General features: G+C 37.2%; 1 protein-coding gene across 1 annotated transcript in view; it reads left to right on the forward strand.

Moving 5' to 3' along the window:
• The window catches only part of IL1RAPL2 (interleukin 1 receptor accessory protein like 2), a 969,995-nt gene that overhangs the window by 905,577 nt on the left and 45,942 nt on the right, over positions 1-18,476 (forward strand). The window lies entirely within an intron of this gene.

The following is an 18,476-nucleotide window of genomic DNA, read 5'->3' on the forward strand; positions in this document are numbered from 1 at the left end:
TTTTTGGAAGGATTAAAGAATCCTTGTGGGATGATTTTAAACATCATTTTCTGGAGTCACAGCCTGCAAACAGCCAACAAAAGTTATCAAAATGAATGGCACCTGTGTTAAAACCATAGCTACATTTTATTTTTATTTTTCGAAGAATTTTAAACCTTTCCACTGCCACATTTTAAATCACACTATTATGCCCAGAAAACACACCAGTATTTTCTTCAGTCACCATATAATACCTGGATCAATCTTCAGATACACAGTAAGGATTGCCATGGGTGTGTTGACGCATTTCTCCTCCGAACTCTTACAGCAGGATTTGACTAGCAAGTCATTCCTAATACCTGGAATTGTGATCTTATCATTAAGGGATCCACAAGTACTTGTGATGATGCAGAAGGGAAGAAAGTGAAAAATATTTCTATTTCCAATCAGATGTTCTCAAATGACAAAGGTGACCTTGTTTAGAGGAAGTAACGGTAACCCTGTGTTCTATTTTTACTATTCTCTTGCCTGACTATTAGAATGGACCTAACTTTATAAAACTTTACACTTAATTCTATATAGTTTAAAACCAAGTAAGTAACTTTTGAAACAAATGAAAGTAATGACTTTAAATATGAATCTCACAGGGATTTAAATCATTTTTTCAATTGATGTGATTATACAGGCTGGCTACTCTACAAACCTAGATTTCTAGATCAATAAGAGAGATTTTTTAAGACTGAAGTTGTTTAATCTTAAAACATTTATAGAAGTTGTCTGTTTTTTCTTCCACCTAACAAAATATAGAGAATCATGGTGTATTTAATTTTGAACTATTACTTCAATCCAAATGAATTCTTTTGCAACTATATGTACACTTACATACCCACACAGAGATAGAGTATTTGCTTACTTCAACTATCATGACATCTCAATTTGCTGAGTATGAATTGGACTTGCTAGTGTAATGAGTTAATATACAAGGTCTTCCTCTTGTCCCACAGGGAGCTTTTTAAAATCCCTTTGTCAAGCTGAGATATGGAAAGCATCGGGTCAAGGAAAGCAGGGCCATAAGGGAAGGTCAGCAGAGTCAACGTAAGCAGTCAGGGGCCTGTAACGCAGATAGGAACTAGGGCTCAAGGCAAAGTCAGCTTCATAGGCAGGAAATCCACTCTGCAGTAAACAGGCAGAGGTTATGGAATACACAGGAACTAGGACTCCGGGCACAGCAGACAGGCAGACTCAGACACAAAACACCAGTGCCAAGGGACCTTGGAGCTAAACCAAGACCTACCTGAGGCAGAGACTCATATCCTCTTCCTTTTACAAAGAGAACCAATGACTGGTACTCCAAGGCTAGGACCTTAAGTGAAGCAATTCTCACCTGAAAAATCCTAACGCTCACTGTTCTAGGCCAACTACTTGAAACATGATAATGTCATACCTGAAAGGATTCTTAGAAATTCTCTTAGCTGACTCTATCATTTTTTTTAATTGAGGTAACACTGGTTTATAACATTATATAAATTTTAGGTGTACATCATTACATTTTGATTTCTGTGTAGACTACATCAAGTTCACCACCCAAAGACTAATTACCATCTGTCACCGTACACATGTGCCTTATTATGCCTTTGTTCCTCCTCCCTCCCCCCTTCCCCTCTGGTAACCACCAATCTAATCTCTGTACTATGGGTTTGTTTTTTCTTGCTCTTACACTTTTGTCTTCCACTTATGAGTGAAATCATGTGGTATTTGACTTTCTCCATCTGACGCTTGTTTAGCATAATACCTTCAAAGTCCATCCATGTTGTCACAAATGTCAAAATTTCAACTTTTTGTGGCTGAGTAGTATTCCATTGTGTATGTATACCACATCTTCTTTATCCACTCATCCATTTGATGGGCACTTAGATTGTTTCCAAGTCTGGGCTATTGTGAATAATGTTGCAATGAATATAGGGTTGCATGTATCATTTTGAATTAGTGCTTTCATTTTCTTTGGATAAATACCCAGAAGTTGAATAGCTGTTCTTAATTTTTTTTGAGGAATCTCCATATGGTTTTCCATAGTGGCTGCACTAATTTACATTCTCACCAGCTGTGTATGAGGGTTCCCTTTTCTCCACATCCTCTCCACCACTTGTTATTTCTTGCCTTATTAATTATAGTGGCCAATGTCTGAAGATACTAGTTTTATCAGTCATATTTCTCATTCAAGGGCATCAGCTGTAGGCTAGGCAGAAACAAGTCATGGAAAGAGTACTGGGGTCAGGACACTGAAATTATAGCCCTGGCCCTTCCGGTAAGTTTCTGTGATTTTTTTTGACAAGTTTATTCTCCCAAATACCCTCAGCAACTTACTGGAATGGCTAGGGCTATAATTTCAGTGTCTTGACCCTAGTACTCTTCCCATGACATGTTTCTGCCTTGCCTACAGCTGGTGCCCTTGAATGGGAAACGTGACTGATAAAACTAGTATCTTCAAACACTGGCCAACCAGTCCCTGTTACAAGGAGATGAAAGAGGAGGAAGTGAGGTTTATGGGCATAATATGTAGTTACAATGGGAGTTATGCTTATTCACCCTTGATGAAATTCAGTAACAGAAACTTGTATTGGGACTGAGGCTACTTAATGAGACATCTTGGTAAGTCCTGTACCTCTAAATAATTCATCCTACAGTGGAGTTTGCACCACTTATCCCTATGAGCCAGTTATAGACCAAAGAAACCCCATTGCTTATACTTTTCACCATGAAAACAGTGTTCTGTCTCATCTATGAGGCCTGTTGCTGTGCTACTTGTCTCTAGCATAGACATGCCCAAACATGGGCATGTTCTCCACCATCCCTAAAAAATTTTCTGGATTTACATGAATTTTAAAACAAGAAACAGTAGAAAGTTTCACTCGACCTCTCTCTCTCTCAAACACACACACACACGCACACACACACACATATTTTTAGCCATTTTCAAATGATTAGTCTAAGAGTACTCAAGGATTTTTTTCTAGTCTTCTTCCCTCTCTGATCAATTAGTTTTGGTACCCATTTTCTTCTCTCACAACGTCTTACTGTTTTCCTGGTAGAAAACCCTAATTTGCTGCAGTTCCCACCATCTGGGACGACTAACCCATGTCTCTGCCTCGTCAACTTTTCATATCCCTTTGGATCTTACTAGAACAAAAACATTCTTTCTTCTTGGCTTTAGATTCATAATAGCTTTCTCTCAACTATAATTTATAATTCACTTCAGTGCTTGCATCATTTAATTTAGAAAACGATGGGGAGAGGGTTCTTTAGAAAGAAGTTAGAAAAAACTACACAAGATCACTCTGGAATGTCAAGGCTGCTTTCTTCTCTGGATATATATCAATGAGACGACAACATTGTCTCTAGTAGATTGAAAACTATACTAACATATTATAAAACAAATTCTTTTTTCAGCCTTAAAGCTGGATCAATATTTTACCACAGGAAAGTCAGTTGATTTCTGTCTGAGCCTGTTTCTAAATCTCAATGATCCATCCAATTTGAGACAGCAGTCTGAAAGAAATCAAGGACCTTGGTGTTTTCACCAGTATAGCTTTGGCTGCAAATGGTTACTTAACATATTGGATGACTAATAGAAAGGCCAATGTGAGCGATGAAGAGCTATCTTGTGATTAAACCACACCTGAGCTGTTTTGTTTTACATATATATATATATATATTTTCAAAATGAGAGTGTATATGTTTCTCTTCAACTCAGGAAAACCAGACCCCTGAATCAGTGGTTCTCAACTTTTTCCCTCTCAACACACTGGAGAGATGACATTCACTATAAGACACTCAACAGGCATTCCCCATATGCAAGTTATGACTCCACCCTTTATCTCTCACTCAAGAAAAAGCATACTGGAATGCATTCCAGTAAGAATGGCATTAATATGCCTCAGATCTGCTGTAATGTTTTGAGGAACTAATTCACAAACTTGAGTGCATTATTAGTACAATCTTTTTAAAACATTTCTCACAACTGAAAGTAACATGCCCCTATGTTTCATGTGTTATTACATTGACATATTGGACTGGAGCATGTGACTCAGGACACTCTCTGCACCTAATGGACGAATAAACAAAAGGTGCGTGCCTTTATTACAAATTCTCTTCCAAAGGAATAAACCTCTTGAATGTTGAAGCTACAAATTTAAGTACATAAAGTACAGCAGGAAGGTGAATGGCTTTTACATTGGCATCACAACTATCCACTCCTCTTTTCATCTCATCTTGTAAAGGTCAAATCCAAGTGTGAGCCTAGGAAAGAAAGGAGAACCTCCATTTATACTGGCAGTAACAGGAATAAAAATTCTATATTTAGCTCCTTGAATGGAAATAAAGTTAACTTGATCATTTAGGCTAAAGATATACAACTTACAGATTTCTGTGCTGGAACTTCAGACACCTAGTTAATATGATAGACTGAATTGAAATGGTGAAGATTTACCTCTTGGTCTAAACACAGAAATACTGGTCAAAAAAAAAAAAAAAAAAAAAACGAAGATTGTATCTGCTTAGCCCAGCTTGAAAGCAAATAAGGGAAATTCCCAGGGTTTAAGAATTAAAAGGGAACTTAAACCCAGAGAAGGGAGCATAAACTGAAGCTAAACACCTACTGGGGATAGCAGAAGCAGATATGGACCTTAAGAGTCTAAGGTTTTGAAATCAGGGTCAGACCATAGAGCCACAGATATGTGTAAAGTGTAGAGCTATAACTAAGATCCCAGCAAAAGTCTAAAAGCTTAAACAGCCTATGAAGCTGAAACTCTGTGAAATAGGGACTAGAAAATTCTGCTCATTGGTCCAGGAAAGCAGCCAGGAAATTCACATTCTGTCCAGGACCATGGCCGTGAATGAAAAGAGACACTCAAGAGAAATCAAAGCTCTAAACTTGTACCAACCATGGGTGTGGACTCTGAATTCACACAACCCATGTGGTACAAACCCTGAAGCTAAGAAATTAACAGAAAAACTGGTTCCAAACCAGTGCAACTTGTAAGGCCTTGGCAGAGGCAAACTTGGAACCACTTTGAGGGAATGCCTTCACAGCCCTCGACACCCAGGACTCCCACAGAAAATAATCCCTTATATAAATAAAAACACAGTAATAAAATTACAAACATCACAAGAAAAATTAGCCACCATGAGTGTGTTTCCACTGACACAGATGGAAAAAATTGTATCCCAAGAAATAGAGATAATAGGACAATTTAAAAGAGACATTAAAAGAGGTTTGTTGAAAATTGTTTAAAGAGAAAAACAAAGAATGAAGAACAACTGTATGGCAAGAATAGGGCATTGATGGTTATCCGTGGCCTTTATAACAACCATAACCCATCAAGGGATGGGGAAGGGGCAGAACTAGATAAAGAAATTGAAAGTGATGGTTATTGCTCCCCTGTCCAGCATGTCCCATTCCACCACAGCTATGATCTTGAGGAACAAGAACAAAGTGATGGAAGTTGCTAAATGATATGCTTTATTGAAGGCAATGAGACTGTCAAAAATTTTGGAAGGGCCTAAATGAGACATGGAGAAACTTCTTATGACCTGTATTGAAGACTGGACACAGAAGCATATCCCTCTCAGCCCCATGACTATCAGAGCCAAAGCAAAAAGTTTGTGATGTTGAAAGAAAAGGCTAGACTAGGCTATGATGTTGAATTTACTGCAGGCTCTGGGTGGTTTAAACCATTCAAGAATCATTATTCATTACATAATGTGAAAGTGAGTGGGAGTCCACAAGTGCTCATGTGAAGGCAGCTGAAGAACTTTGGGAAACTCTAGATAAGTTGATTGTGGAGGAAAATTACTTGCTGGAGCAAATATTCAGCATGGATGAAAACTTTCTCTTCTGGAAACAGATGCCTAAAAGGACTTTCATCCATAAGGAGGCCAAGTCAATGCCAGGTTTCAAGGCTTTTAGGTGCGGCACAACAGTCTTGCTTGGGGACAATGTTGCAGGCTACAAAATGAAACCCTTTGTGATCTGGCACAGTGAGAACCCTAGGACCTTCAAGCATATCAGTAAGCCCACACTGCCAGTGCACTACAGAAGCAATAAGAAGTCATGGGTGACCCAGCTCCTATTCCAAGATGCCCTCCTGAATTTCTATGCCAGCAAAAAGGAGAAGTACTATTTGGAGAATAATATACCTTTCAAGATTTTGCTTATTGTTATTGTTGATAATGCTCCAGGACATCCTTCTTTTATTGGTGATCTTCATCCCAATATCAAAGCAGTGTTTCTCCCTCCAAACAACACCTCTGTGATCCAACCAATGGATCAAGGATTTATAGCAGCTTTTAAGACCTACTACCTGAGGACAACCTTTGCCCAGGCTATTGCTTCAACTAAAGAAGACCTTGAGAAGACACTGATGCAATCCTGGAAGGATGACAACACCTATGACTGCATCAACCACCTTGCTTTGGCTTAGAGTGATGTGACCAAGGAGTGTATGAATGGCATCTTGAATAAGTCACTCGAGGTTCGTCCATGACTTAAAAGGATTTGCGAAGGATGAGGAGGTTGCAAAAATCAACAGGGCTGTGGTTGAGATGGCAAACAACTTTAACCTGTGTGTGGATGAGATGACACCGAAGAGCTCCTAGAAGTGGTTCCTGAGGAGTTGACTAATGAGAAGTTGTTGGAGCTGGAACAGGAACACATAGCTGAAGAAGAGAGAAGAGAAAAAGAAACTGTAAGAGAAGAAGAAGAATCTCCAAGAAAATTCACAGCGAAATGTTTAGCACAAACTTCTGTAGACTTCAACAAAGCTACTTGAAAAGTTTGAAAACATGGACTCCAACACTGAAAGGTTTTCATTAATAGAAAAGAATATTCATGGTACATTTTCTTACAAGCAAATCTATGATAAAAAAAAAAAGAAACGAATCAAGCAAATCATCATGGACACATTTCTGAAAAGAGTGACACCTCCTCAAGAAGATCCTCAGGTAGGTCCTTCAGGAGGTATTCCAAAGAAGGAATTGTTATTGTAGGAGATGACAGCTCCATGTGTATTATTCCCCCGAGGACCTTCTAGTAGTACAAGACGTGGAGGTGGAAGACAGTGATATTAATGATCCTGACCCTGTGTAGGCCTAGGCTGATGTGTGTGTTTATGTCTTAATTCTTAACCAAAAAAGCTTAAAAAGTTAAAAAAAAATTAAAAATGGAATAAAGCTAATAGAATAAGAATATAAAGAAAGAGAATACTTTTGTACAACTATACAATGCGTTTGTGTTTTAAGCTAAGTGTTATTAGAAAAGAGTCACAAAGTTTTAAAAACTTTAAGAAAACAAAGTAAAAAAGTTATAGTAAACAAAGGTTAATTTATTATTGAAGAAAGAAAAATATTTGTTTGTAAATTTGGTGTAGCCTAAGTGTACAGTGTTTATAAAGTCTGCAGTCGTGTACGGCAATGTCTGACGCCTTCACATGCACTCCTCACTCACTCACTGACTCAGACAGAGAAACTTCCAAACCTGCAAGCTCCATTCATGATAAGTGCCCTATAAAGGTGTGCCATTTTATATCTTTTGTACCGTATTTTTACTGTCCCTTTTCCATGTTTAGATACACAAATACCATTGTGTTACAGTTTCCTACAGTATTCAGTACAGTAACATGCTGTACAGGTTTGTGGCCTATGAGCAATAGGCTATACCTTATAGCCTAGGTGTGTAGTAAGCTATACCATCCAGGTTTGTGTAAGCACACTCTGTGATGTTCATGTAACAATGAAATCAACCAATGACACATTTCTTAGAACATATCCCCATTGTCAAATGATACATGACTGTATTTAATTTATTTTGTATATTTCCTTTCTCCTCTTCCTCTGTCCCCTCCCAGATGTAAACTTCCTGATGACGTGGATTTTTTTTTTTTACTTTTAACAGCTTTATTGAGCTGTAATTTCTATATCATACAGTTTACCCATTTAAGTGTACCATTCGATGGCTTTTAGTAAATTTATTCATTTGTGCAGCCATCATCACAAAATGCATCTTTAATAAACTTGTATCATTCCCCAAGAGTTTCTTCCTCCAAGTTTTCAGCCAATCCCTGACCCCAGCCATAAGCACCTCCTTATGTGCTTAATGTTTTTGTTGTCATGTGTTTTCTAGAAATTTCATATAAATGGAATGATAGAATGTGCAGTATTTTTTGTCTGGCTTCTTTCACTCAGCATAATAGTTTTGAGGTTTATTCGTGTTGTAGTATGTATCAGTAACCACCCACATGTTGATAGAAATTTGAGTTGCTTTGGACTATTACAAATAACGCTGATATGGGGAGGCGGTTCAAGATGGTAACGTAGGAACATCCTGGACTCACCTCCTCCAATGGATGCACCAAATTCACAAATATAAATGGAATATTTTCTCTGAAAACTAGCTGAGAAACTCCTTTACATTGGACACACAAGAAAAAGACGACATTAAAGTGGATAGGAGAGGCTGAGACACAGTCTCACCATAAACCCTACCCCTGATGCAGCTACCCACAATTGGGAGGGAACTCGTAAACCTGGAGCTTTTCCCTGAGGAGTGAAGGGTTTGTACCCCACATTGGGCACCCTAACTTTTAAGACCTCCACCTGAGAGGTGAGCCCCCAAAATATCTGGCTTGGAAAACCAATGGAGCTCATGTCCCTGAGACCCAAAGGGCTGGAGCAAACTGAGAAATGGCTCTAAAAGGGCTCATGCATGGATTCATTCACCCAAGGACCCAACGCAGCAGGAGCTGTTTGAAAAGCACCCAGACTTTCCATAGAAGAGATTAATTTGCTAATCTCAAAGCACCTGCCAGAGGGGCAAGGGCCTGTTGAGATACTCTCTGGGGAGAGAGGATGGTGGGGCCCATTTTCACACTCTCCTTCTGCCTTGCTGAAGCCAGTGCACACCATCTTTTTTTTCTTTTTCCTGCAGGTGCCATTTTTGTGCTCTCCCTCTGCCATGCTCCATACTGCCAGTATCTCCCAAAGGAGAAATTTTAGATATCTCTGGTGCCCTGGTTTTACATCTAGTGCCCTGGTTTTTTTGTTGCTGCCTAGGAGATGCCACTTGATTGCTTGGCTCTGGAGGCCAGGGGGGGCTTGTGTCCCTGGGTTCTATGGGACTATCACAATCAGAGAAACAGTTCTTTGCAGACTACCACCCCAAGGGCACTACACAGGTAAAACACACCTCTAGTCTTTCTGTGAAAGAAGCCTATTTGCTTGTCCTGAAGCTTTGGCCTGAGGGACAAGCTTCAGGTTTGGCACACATCTGGAGGTACTCCCAGGAAATGTAGGTCAGGAGATACTATCTTTGTGCTCTCCCTCTGCCACACTTCAGCTCACTGGAATATGTCAGAAAGGAACTTATACGCTGGCCTGGAGTCTTGATTTTTGCCACTGTTGCCAAGAGTACACCTCCAAATAGCCTGGCTTTGGTGGCCAGCAGGGCTTATGCTTGCAGCTCCATAGGACCGTATATATTTGCATACTTTAAAAGCTGCCACTTGAAGATCTGGCTTCCAATCAGCCTGAATCTAGGTGCTAACTGTGATACTTCCATTTGGGACAGTGATAGGTCTTGGCACCTCCTCAAATACTGGGAGCTATTAAAAATAAAATAGGCTGCATAGGTAATCACAAAGATTTGAGAGACTATCAAGAGAAAGGGAAAGGTTGAGTGATAAGATTCATCTACTACATAAGGCTGCCCCTTCAAGACTGGAAAAGGTGGTTGTTTCATCTAATGCATAGAAACCAACTCAGAGAGTCAAACAAAATGAGCAAACAAAGGAATATGTTCCAAACTAAATAACAAGATAAAAACCCAAGAAAAAACCTGGATGAAACAGAGATAAGTAATTTACCTGATAAAGAGTTTAAAGTAATGCCCATATAGATGCTCACTGAACTTGGGAGACAAATGGACGAACAGTGAGAACTTCAAAAAAGAGATAGGAAATATAAGAATGTACCAAACAGAAATCACAGAGCCCAAGAATGCAATAACTGAACTGAAAAATACACTAGAGGGGTTGAACAACAGACAAGATGAAGCAGAAGAAAGGAGTGAATTCAAAGACAAGGCAGTCAAACTCACCCGATAAGAGCAGCAAAAAGAAAAAAGAATGAAATAAAGTGAAGATAGCTTAAAGGACTCATGGGAAACATCAAGCAGACTAACATTCACATTATAGGATTCCCAGAAGGAGAAGAGAGAGAGAAAGGGACAGAAATATTATGTGAAGAAATAATGACTGAAAACTTCTTTAGCCTAGAGAAGGAAAGAGACATGCAGATCCAGGGAGCCCAGAGTGTTCCAAATAACAGGAATACAAAGAGACCCACACCAAGAACAGGAATACAAAAGAGACCCACATCAAGACACATGATAAATAACATGTAAAAGTTAAGCACAAGAAGAGAATCTTAAAAGCAACAAAAGAAAAACAACTTGTTATATACAAGGGACCTCCTCATAAGACAATCAACAGATTTCTCAGCAGACACTTTGCAGGCCAGAAGGGAGTGGCACGATATATTTGAAGTTCTGGAACAAAAAAAAACTTCCAACAAAAAATACTCTACCTACCAAAGTTATCATTCAGAATTGAAGGAGAGAGAAAGAATTTTCCAGATAAGCAAAAGCTAAAGAAGTTCATCACCACTAAACCAGCCTTACAAGAAATGTTAAATGGACTTTCTTAAGCTGAAAAGAAAAGGAACTAATTAGTCATATGAAAAAATATGAAAGCATAAATCTCACTGGTAAAGGTAAATTTGTGCTAAAGGCAGCGTATTGATCACTTATAAAGTTGGTATGAAAGTTAAAAGACAGAAGTAGTAAAAATATCTATAACTACAATAATTAGTTAAAGCATATGCAAGATAAAGGATATAAAATGTGACATCAAAAAGATAAAACATTGAAGGGGGAGTAAATATGTAGAGCTTTAGAATGCATTCATAATTTTATTATCAACTTAAAATAGAATGTTATAAATATAAGATGTTCTATGTAAGCCTCATGGTAACCTAAAAGCAAAAACCTATAGTAGATACACAAAAAATAATGAGAAACTAATATAAGAATACAACGAAAGAAAGTTATCATACCAAAAAGGAAGAGAGCAAGAGAAGGAGAAAGAGAGAGGAAACAGGAAAGTGACTATAAAACAGCCAGAAAACAATTGACAAAACGGCGACAAGTACATACCTATCAATAATTACTTTAAATGTAAAAGGACTAAATTCTCTAATCAAAAAACATAGAGTGGCTAAATGGATTACAAATAAAACAAGACCCATCTTTATGCTTTCTACAAGAGACTCACTTCAGATGTAAGGACACACACAGACTGAAAGTGAAGGGATGGAAAAAGATATTCTATGCAAATGGAAACAAAAAGAAAGCTGGTGTAGCTATACTTAGACAAAATATACTTTAAAAAAAGGACTGTAGTAAGAGACAAAGAAGGGCATTACATAATGATAAAAAGGTCAATCCAACAAGAGGATATGTCATTTATAAATATTTATACACCCAACACAGGAACATATAAATCTATAAAGCAAATATTAACAGACCTAAAAGGAGAAATATACAGCAATACAATAATATTCAGGGACTTTAGTACCCCCACTGACATCAATGGGTAGATCATTCACTCAGAAAATCAATAAGAAACATTAACTTTAAATGACACAGTAGACCAAATGGACTTAACAGATATATACAGAACATTCCACCCAAAAGTAGCAGAATACACATTCTTCTCAAGTGCACATGGAACGTTCTCCACAATAGATCATAAGTTAGGCAACAAAACAAGTCTTAATAAACTTCAGAAGATTAAAATCCTAAATCATATCTATCATCTTTTCTGACCACAATAGTATGAAACTAGAAATCAATCACAAGAAGAAAACTGGAAATACACAAATATGTGGAGATTACACAGCATGGTACTGAACAACCAATGGGTCAATGAAATAATCAAAAGAGAAATCAGAAAATACCTTGAGACAAATGAAAATGGAAAGGCAACATACCAAAATTTATTGGAGGCAGCAAAGGCAGTTCTAAGAGGGAAATTCATAGCGATAAATGCCTGCCTCAGGAAACAAGAAAAATCTCAAATAAGCAACTTACCTTTACACTTAAAAGAAAAATATCAAATAAGCAACCTAACTTTACACTTCAAAGAACTAACAAAAAAATGAATCCCAAAGTTAGTAGAGGGAAGAAAACAACAAAGATTAGAGCTGAGGTAAATAGAGACTAAAAAGACACAGAGAAGGTCAATGAAACTAAGAACTGGTTCTTTGAAGAGGTAAACAAAATTGACAAACATTTAGCTAGCCTCACCAAGAAAAAAGAGAGAGGGCTTGAATAAATAAATCAGAAGTGAAACAGGAGATATTGCAACTGATATCACAAAAATACAAAGGATCATAAGAGACTACTATGAACCATTTTATGCCAACAAATTGGATAACATAGAAGAAATGGATAAATTCCTAGAAACATACAGCCTTTCAAGACTGAATCATGAAAAAGTGAAAAATCTGAATAGACTGATTACTAGTAAGGAGATTGAATCAGTAATCTAAGCCATCCCTACAACAAAAGTCCAGGTCCAGTGGCCTCACTGGTGAATTGTACCAAACATTCAAAGAAGAATTAATAACAGCTCTTCTCATACTCATCTAAAAGGTAGAAGAGAAGGGAAGAGTTCCAAGCTTATTTTATTAGGTCAGCATTATCCTGATACTGAAACCAGACAAAGACACCACAAGAAAAGAAAATTACAGGCCAACATTCTTGATGAACATACATGCAAAAATACTCAACAAAAAATTAACAAACTGAATTAAGCCATTAGAAGGATCATACACCATGATCAAGTGTGATTTATTCCAGAGAGGTAAGTCTGGTTTGACCTTCACATATCAATCAATGTGACACGCCACATTAACAAAATGAAGGATAAAAATCATATGATCATCTCAATAGATGCAGAAAAAGCATTTGAGAAAATGCAACTTCCATTTATGATAAAAATTCAACAAAATGGGTATAGATGGAAAATACTTCAACATAATAAAAGCCATATATTACAAGTCCACAGCTAACATTACACTTAATGATGAGAATGTGAAACCTTTTTTTTTAAGATCGGGAACAAGACAAGGATGCCCACTCTCACCACTTTTATTCAATGTAGTATTGGAAATCCTAGCCAGAGCAATTAAGCAAGAACAAGAAATAAAAGGCATCTGAATTGGAAAGGAAGAAGTAAAACTGACACCATTTGCGGAAGACATGATACTATATATAGAAAACCCTAAAGACTCCACCAAAAAACTGTTAGAACTAACAAATGAATTCAGTAAAGTTGCAGGGTAGAAAATCAATATATGGAAATTTAGAAATGTGGTATTTTGATACCCTAATAACAAACTATCAGAAAGGGAAATTAAGAGAATCATCCCATTTACAATTGCATCAAAAAGAATAAAATACCTAGGAATAAATTTAACCAAGGAGGTGAAAGAGATATACACTGAACACTATAAGACATTGATGAAATAAATAGAAGACGCAAAAAAATCGAAAGATATTCCATGCTTATGGATTAGAAGAATATTGTTAAAATGTCCATACTACCCAAAGCAATCTACAAATTCAATGCAATCCCTATCACAACTCCAACAGCTTTTTTCACAGAAATGGAACCAACAATTCTAAAATTTGTATGGAAGCACAAAAGACTGAATAACCTAAGCAATCTTGAGAGAGAAGAACAAAGCTGGAGGCATCATGCTCCCTGATATCAAACTATTTTACAAAGCTATAGTCATCCAAACAATATGATATGGGCATAAAAAAAGACACATAGATCAGTGGAACAGAAAATAGAGACCAGAAATAAATCCATACATATATGTTCAATTAATTTATGATAAAGGAGCCAAGAATGTACAATGGGGAAAGGACAGTCTCTTAAGCAAATGGTGTTGGGGAACCTGGACAACCACATGCAAAAGAATGAAACTAGACTACTATCTTACACCACACACAAAAATTAACTCAAAATGAATTAAATGCTTGAATGTGAGATCTGAAACCATAAAACTCCTAGAAGAAAATGTAGATAGTAAGCTCCTTGATATCAGTCTTGGTGATAACTTTTTTGATCTGACTCCAAAGGCAAGGGCAACAAAAACAAAAATAAACAAGTGGGACCACATCAAACTAAAAATCTTCTGCACAGCAAAGGAAGCCATCAACAAAATGAAAAGGCAACCTACTGAATGGGAGAAAATAGTTGCAAATCATATATCTGATAGGGGGTTAATGTCTAAAATATATAAAGAAATCATACAACTCAATAGCAAAAAAAAAAAAATCCAATTAAAAAATGGACAGATCTGAATAGACATTTTTCCAAAGACATACAGATGGCCTACAGGTACATGAAAAGATGCTCAATATCACTAATGGGAATCTAAATTGGTGCAGCAACTTTGGGAAACAGTATGGAGGTTCCTCAAAAAGATAGAAATAAAACTATGATATGATTCAACAATTCCAATTCTGGGTATTATCCGGGGAAAATGAAAATACTAACTCGAAAAGGTATCTGCACCCCCATGTTCATTGCAGCATTATTTACAATAACAAAGATATGGAAACAACCTAAGTGTTCATTGATGGATGAATGGATAAAGAAAATGTGTGTATATTTATACAAGTGAATATTGTTCAGCCATAAAAAATAATGAAATTCTGCCGTTTGCGACAACATGGATGGACCTTAAGGGCTTACGCTAAGTGAAATAAATCATACAGAGAAAGACAAGTAATATATGATCTCACCTGTATGTAGAATCTAAGGGAAGAAACCAAGTTCATATATATAGAGAACTGATTGGTGGTTGCCAGAAGTGAGGTGTGAGAGGTGGGTGAAATGGATGAAAGGGGTAAAAAGGTACAAACTTCCAGTTATAAAATAAATAAGTCATGGGGATTAATGTATAGCATGGTGACTACAGTATTATAGTTAATAATACTGTGTTGCATTTTGTTATTTAAGATTTTATTTTTCCTTTTTCTCCCAAAGCCGCCTGGTACATAGTTGTGTATTTTTAGTTGTGGGTCCTTCTAGTTGTGGCACGTGGAATGCCGCCTCAGCGTGGCCTGATGAGCAGTGCCATGTCCGTGCCCAGAATTTGAACTGGTGAAACCCTGGGCTGCCACAGCGGAGTGCATGAACTTAACCACTTGGCCACAGGGCCGGCCCCTGTATTGCATTTTGAAAGTTGCTAAAACAGAAGATCTTAAAAGTCCTCATCAAAATAAAAAAACTTATAACTATGTATGGTGACAGATGTTAACTACACATTATGGTAATCATTTTGTAATATACACAAGTATTGAATCATTATGATGTACACTTGAAGCTCATGTAATATTATTTGTCAATTATACCTCAATTTAAAAAATTAAGCTGATATGAATATTTATGTACAAGTCTTTGAAAGGACATAAGCTTTCATAGAGAATGTCTGATGTCTGCATCCCATGGCAGATCTATGTGTAGCTTTTTAAGGAACTGTAGATTAGTTTAACTTTCTAGAATTTTATATAAGTAGAATCACAAAGCATGTACTCTTTTGTCTGGCTTATTTCAGTGTATGTTTCGAAATTTTGAAAAACTTTGTGTTGTGGTGTACATCAATACTTCATTCCTTTTCATACATGATTAATATTTTGTTGTATGGATGTACCAGAATGTATCCCTTCACCTGTTGATGGACATTTGGACTGTTTCTAGTTTTTGGCTACTACAAATAAAGCTGCTATGAAAATTCATGTACAAGTCTTTGTACAGACATATAAGTTTTGTTGACTGTCTAGACTTAAAGTGTTGGAGAAATTGTTAGTAATACAAGTTGAACCTAAAAGAGAGTCGTGTCTAAAGCCAGTACCTGTGAATAGCACGCAACACTCAGAAACTCATAAAGTTCTTTTTATTTTGATAGTCTTCAGCCTATAGTACCCCCCCTTTAGACAAATGTGAGTTGGTCATCTCTACAAGTAGAGCATACAGTACCATAGGAATGATTTTGAAAATGTCCAGAGGCAAAACAATAGAGTAGCAAACAGATGCAAATGGTAGATTGGAGTTTACACATGCACATAAGCCAAATTTTAGAAATGCCTGGAGAGATTCTGTTTTAGGTTATTTGCCCAATCAATGCAGAGATCCCTCTCATGCCTTTTGGAAGAGGAGTTGTCCACACCCTGATTGAGTCTCATTATCTGGCGTAAGAACTGATCATTTTGAGAATCTCCTCAGAGTATTGCATATAATGGTTGGATGGTTTTCCTGTTTTGGCTGTTGACAAAAGGCTTCAGGATATTTGTTCAGTGTTTGTAGAAACTAGACTGCTGAAATATCTGTCTCTTGAGTTTATTTAATAAGAATTTGACTGATGGGAGAGTAAAAACACTCCCAGGAGAAATTGTTGCAATAGTTAGTACCCATTGTGTAGTGCCAAAGAAAGGGCAGACATTGTCATTTTTGATAGACCACTTCAAGGAGGCCCCTTTTTGCCCATTGCTATAATTGTCTTCCTCCATTAAAATCAAACCAGGCCTGAGCACTCACATGCTAGGAATCACTAAAAGTTATTTTATTTGATTTTTTTTTTTGAGGAAGATTAGCCCTGAGCTAACATCTGTTGCCAATCCTCCTATTTTTGCTGAGGAAGACTGGCCCTGAACTAAGAGCCATGCCCATCTTCCTCTACTTTATATGTGGGACGCCTACCACAGCTTGGTTTGCCGAGTGGTGCCTTGTCCACACCCGGGATCTGAACCGGCGAACCCCAGGCCTCTGAAGTGGAACGTGCACACTTAACCGCTGTGCCACCGGGCCGGCCCCTTGATATATTTTTTCAACATAGCCCAAAGGAATGACAACTAGAATTTGTATGTATAAATGTACATACTGGTAGTTTTAGCAACCGGAATTCCTTATAATAAAGTTTATTGCAGTCTCTGGATTTTCTGCCATCTGGTTTGACAGTTTCATGGGAATGAAGAGTAGTAAGGCATAGAAAAGACCCTGTGTTCAGGCTTAGAGGCCACAAGGCCTGTTTGGATGAATCACACCTACTCTAGAATCCAGGAAGTATTTATAGAGCATTGATAAGAGAACATATTAACCCATAGGAGCTCATAAATAAAAGAAAGACATGAGATTGGCAGGGTCAACATGAAAATTTATCTATTTCATTATCCACATTCATATTATGCTTCAAATCTGACTTCTTGAAAGACCAAGCTTCAGAAGGAGAAACACCACCATGCTAAATTTGGATGGGACTTTTGAGTTCACCAAGCACTTTTGTAGACACTGTCATATCTGAGCTTCCCGAGTATTATTACCATTCTCATTACATATGTGAAAAATCGGTTTGTAAAAGGTTAGGTAATCTTCCCAGGGCCAGCTGGTCTGCTTTTTCACGATAGATCCAAAACTAGGATCCAAATCTACTAACACTTAGTCCAGCGCTGTTTCCACTATACGAGGCCATCTTTCATTTTTGCTCAAGCTTATATCACAGAGCACATGTTCAAAGCAACAATGAATAACCTTTTTTCAGATTTGCACTAGAAATGTATGATAGATTATTAATATCAAAAGTTTTGACAGTAATTGAATAATCTCAAAAGTCCACGACATGTCATTTTGCTGAGATAAATTTCCACTATACAAAGACCAATATTTGCCAACAAGTCACTTATTATAGTTAAGCCCAGCCTATCACCCTACATTCACATGTCTATGAGGTTTTCTTAATTTCTACTATGTCTTAGAATAGACCCTAACTCCCATGAAAACGGTTTCTTTGTGAAAATGGTCCTCAAAGAAAGCCGTCTGCTAGTTATGGTGGTTATATAGAAAGGGTCCCAGAAAGTAATGATTCTTAGAACATAGAAGTTTTGGATCAATTTAAGAATAGAATGGAGAATTTGTCCGTGGCTCAGTGTGATCATGGAAACAAGTCCACCATGTACTCTACAAGGAAGAATATTTTTGAAATTGCTTTATCTAGTGCTCCAACAAGGGCAAAAATTGTATATTATAGAGAAAATGATATGCCCTATTACCATTTATTAATTGGGGGATTTCTTTGTCAGAAATATCAAGATTGTGCTCTCTATGGCATTCTTCCCTTTCTGATCCTCTTTACCAGAAGAAAATAAAATCAATGCCAGCAAAAAATAATTGCTTATGTATTTAATGATAAATTTATAATTAAAACAAAATTTTTGGCTATAATCACAATGATGCATAATAAAAAGCACTGTAGTATTTCCTAGAATTATTTAAGTACTGTGGGTGACACAAAGAATATAGAAGTTATGGTTAGAC

This window comes from Equus caballus, chromosome X, assembly GCF_041296265.1.
Source record: "Equus caballus isolate H_3958 breed thoroughbred chromosome X, TB-T2T, whole genome shotgun sequence".
NCBI lineage: Eukaryota > Metazoa > Chordata > Mammalia > Perissodactyla > Equidae > Equus > Equus caballus.